Consider the following 4,934-nt stretch of genomic DNA (forward strand, 5'->3'; position numbering starts at 1 on the left):
CATGATGTCGAGCAGATCAGATTGTGCAGTGTAGTGATATCTGCAGCACATAGAGGGCAACAAACCCACAAATCTCACATGAGATCTCTTCAAAGTCTCAGTTCGAGCTCCTAGATAGCAGTGAGATCAAATGGAGAATTTTGCTGAAGTAACATGCATTTTTATAGCTTCTTACTCAATGAATTGAGTTTTATTTCTCTTAAAAATCAGAACTAAAGCTGCTTGGTCACATTAAGAGCTATTAAGAGGTATTTTGTAACCAAGTAGTGAAAGCTATCCGTGTGAAGCGTCCCGCACCAGTTATTAAAGCAGACATGATGAGTGTGCAGCATTTCACTAATCACACTGATCCATGATTTGTTTCTGCTCATACATCAGTGTTCTCCAGACAGTGATTGACCGTGGGACAGTCTCTCCTCTCGCTGTGTCTACAGTAGCTGCGCTTCTGCTCTCGTTCCTCTGCTGGCCCTCCGTCCCAGGATGAGCTGGAAAGAAAGGCAACCCCTCCCTGCTGGGAATCTTTCGCCAGCTTTATTACGAGCAAAGGTCTGCAGCAGCTGGCACATCGAGGTCCCGGCCTGCTCTATCTTATCTCCCATCAGTCATAAATATTCAACTGAGAGGAGCAGCGAGGGACCATCTTCTTTTCTGACGTTCACACATTCTGAGACTCAATAGAAACATTCAGCGCTGGAGGAGTGAACGACAGGACGTTTCATTTTAGTGATCCCAGTGTCATTCTGCTTATCTGATTATATTTATGCCAAGTCGTGCATGCCTCAATTCAACTTGCGATTGACAATAACATTCTTGTTTTTGTCTTTTTCTTATGTTCCAAAGAGAGGGACTCAATAAATAATTTGCATTTCTATTTGTGTACACTGTTTGTTTGCCTCTAGTCTGCTGTAGTTTGCATAGAATTGAGCAGTTCAGCGCTGCCCTGCTGAATGGAACTCCAGATCTTCAACATTTAAAAACTTTAAAACTGTTCACTGGTAGCAGGATTTTACTGGGCCATCTTTCCATTTAATCACCAATTAACTACTGTAAACTGTTATCTTTGGGAAAGACACACCTTTGAACGCTATCACGAATCAGCAGTTAGTGACAAAAGGTGATAAAACCATATAAAGAGAGAAAAAGCTGTGAGGGAGATTGTGTGGTCGAGCTGCGGGGTGAAGGGCGGCCGTAAATCTCTCAGGTGGGTTGGTCAGGAGAATGAGGGTCCGTTAGTCAGTGAGTGTGAGACGGTGGTGTTTCTCCTCAGATGAAGGTCCAGACAGGAGCAGAGCAGGTGAAGGGTCAGAACTCACTGTGCAAGACGACTCCATTCACACTTAGAGACTGTTGTTGGTCGTCAGCACACAAGTGTACGTGAAAACTGCTTGTTCTTAAGTGTCAGCAGCTAACAGGCTGTATATGAACGAATGTAAATCTGGTTATTGACCTGGTTGATATCGGATGCTCACAGTGGAAGGATAGATATACTTAACTGATATGATTTATCTTGAACGTCTGATAAAAACATGATGACTCAACCATTCAGTTTATTATGCTGAAAATGTTGGGAGTCGTTGTTTAGTTCAGAAGTGATTATATTGAGGGGATTATAAATGAGTGTGTGATGCTGGGTTAAGGTTAGTTGATTGTGTGTTTTGTGTATTGGAGAGTAAATGTGCTGTAACAATGAAGATGTTACGCAAGCGATGTGTCATAAACTACTGTTTTGCAGTCATAAAGTGAGGTGTGTTTATGGATGTGTATCTGTGCCTATGCTCACACACTTTTATAAGCAGCTTGTTAAAAATCAAATGCAAATGTTATTGAATTAAAGAGCAAACAGCCGCTGCTGGTCTTTATGAATGCATGAATGTGTGGAACGGTGATTTTTGCTCTGTTCAGACTTTTTGCGGATTTTTCATTTCATATCAAAGTCAGTATGCTGTTATGAGACGGGTGATGTGTGTTTATCTGCCAATTAAAGGAGTTCTGCTCTGATGCATGCTGAGAGTCGAGCTCAAGTTCACAGACACAGACAGGTGCTCACGGACGCTCACAGTCAGTCAAACATGATCACAGATCCTAAGCATTTATAGACATTCTGAACTCTATTGGGGTTAGACAACACATCAGGACCTACTCAAAAGACTGCTTTTTAAGTTATCTTCCTGATGTATCCCAATTCCTTAGCATATCCAAAACCTCAGAACAACTTGATGATGTAACAGAAACTATGGACTCTCTCTTTTCTAGCACTTTAAATACAGTTGCTCCTTTACGCTTAAGGAAGGTTAAGGAAAACAGTTTGACACCATGGTATAATGAGCATACTCTCACCCTAAAGAGAGCAGCCCGAAAAATGGAGTGCAGCTGGAGGAAAACAAAACTAGAGGTATTTCGTATATGCTGTTTTATAACAAAGTTCGGGATGAGCAGTCGCAGTTCATTAACCTGATTAACACAAGTGGAGCCCAATCAGTAATCAACTCATGAAAAGGTATAAATAACAGCAGAACCTACCTCAGTTCATTGACAGTTTTCAGCATCCCTCCTCCACCCCATTTCTCCTCACTTATAGATCCATCTACTCTTACCACAACCGGGGGGAGTACTCTGGGTTCCGGCCACATCCTGAGCTCAGAGCCCTTCACCCGGACAGCACGCCAAATACGCATAAACTTACTGTATTAATATACGTAGAGGTGTACTCGTGAATGCTTGGCGGGAAAGTAACTTATCCAGGTGCCGATCAACCCCAGTTGGCAGCAACAAATTAAAGGTTATTGCCAATTTGAAAATTTACGAGCACAAAATCTTTCATGATTCGTGATCCTGCTCCGAACTCCCAAACTGACTAAAATGATTCGCGAACCCGCTCCGACTCTCGAATTGATTCAAATGATTCCGGATCCCCAAACTGACTTAAATGATTCGCGATCCCACTACGAACTCCCGAACTGATTCAAATGATTCGCGATCCCCAAACTGACTCAAATGATTCGCGAACCCGCTTTGAACTCCCAAACTGATTTAAATGATTCGCGATAACCATAAATGACTCAAATGATTCGCGATCCCGCTACGAACTCCCGAACTGATTCAAATGATTCGCGATTCCCATAACTGACTCAAATGATTCGCGATCCCGCTACGAACTCCCGAACTGATTCAAATGATTCGCGATCCCCATAACTGACTCAAATGATTCGCGAACCCGCTTTGATCTCCCGAACTGACTCAAATGATTCGCGATCCCCATAACTGACTCAAACGATTCGCGATCACGCTCCGAACTCCCAAACTGACTCAAATGATTCGCAATCCCCATAACTGACTCAAATGATTCGCGATCCCGCTACGAACTCCCGAACTGATTCAAATGATTCGCGATACCCCAAACTGACCCATAACTGACTCAAATGATTCGCGATCCCGCTCCGAACTCCCAAACTGACTCAAATGATTCGCGATCCCCATAACTGACTCAAATGATTCGCGATCCCGCTACGAACTCCCGAACTGATTCAAATGATTCGCGATCCCCGAACTGACTCAAATGATTCGCGAACCCGCTCCGAACTCCCGAACTGATTCAAATGGTTTGCGATCCCGCTCCGAACCCCGAACTGATTCAAATGATTTGCAATCCCCAAACTGACTCAAATAATTCGCAAATCCGCTTTGAACTCCCGAACTGATTCAAATGATTTGCGATCCCCAAACTCTAATCATTTACAAAGTATTAATATACTGTAATATTTTTGTTGTTGTTGTTGTTGTTGCTATAAAAACAGACTTAAGCCATCAATAGCCTTTAAAATGGCTTAAAATGCATTATATAAAAAAAATAATGAGACAATAATGATTGGTTAATAATAACATTGTTAAAATACCTAATGTAGGTAAATACAAAATAAACAATTTATGTACATGTTATTACAAATGCCATGTGATTGCTGCTGTAACACTTACAGGACGATCAAATCCTTGTTTAGGCTACTGACCAAACATTTTATTCATATTCACTAAATCTTTCATTTTTGGACACCTTTTTGCTATAGATGACACAGGCTTTATAATTTCTTCAACAAAAAACGTGCATATCACAACCCTTACTAAAAATAAACCATGGTTTTATAATAGTAAAACTGCTTAGTTTCCTTTTGCATGATTTCTGAATGCATGAGACTATAAAATAAATTAGAGTCATAATAAAGTTATAGCCATAGGTAAATGTTGAGAGCTACAATTGTGATTTGTAAATAATACAATTTATTCTTTTTTTTTATTTGATTAAAGTTATTTTTTCACCCCTAGGTTTTTTTTCCATCATCATATTTGAGGAAGGGGGGCTCAACAATACAATCCTGCTTATGGGAACCCTTAAGGTTTTGTTATACACATCTCTGGGAATGTGTGCTCTACACACACACACACACACACACACTGAAGCACACGTGGTGTTTTCAGCTCTTCACTATATTGATGCATGATGTAAGCTACACATTTGCACGTCAGTGCGCCATGAGAGGATTTCACCATTTCACTTGATAAAATTATCGTCATTTATACGTATCGTATTCACAGGCTGGCAGAAACGGCAATGTCTTTACGACAACCTGTCAAAATAAAATTTCGGTATAACTTGAAGAAACAGAAATATAGTACTATTGCACAGTAGAGTATGCTATATGTCAAGTAGGCCTATCAGCTAATAACAAAAGTTTTTTTTAAAGTTTGGTCTAACTCAAAGAAATTATGTACGAAATTGCACAGTAAAATATACTTAAAAAAAGATATACTAAAACATTATTTTAAAGGAATATCACACAAGTTTTCATATAAGTTTTAATTTAAGCTTGCCAAAACAATAACACCATATTTTTCAGAAACAACTTCTAAAAGTACATTTGTATTTGTGCCTATAATGTTTA

This window comes from Carassius gibelio, chromosome A16 (genome assembly GCF_023724105.1).
Source record: "Carassius gibelio isolate Cgi1373 ecotype wild population from Czech Republic chromosome A16, carGib1.2-hapl.c, whole genome shotgun sequence".
Taxonomy (NCBI): Eukaryota; Metazoa; Chordata; class Actinopteri; order Cypriniformes; family Cyprinidae; genus Carassius; species Carassius gibelio.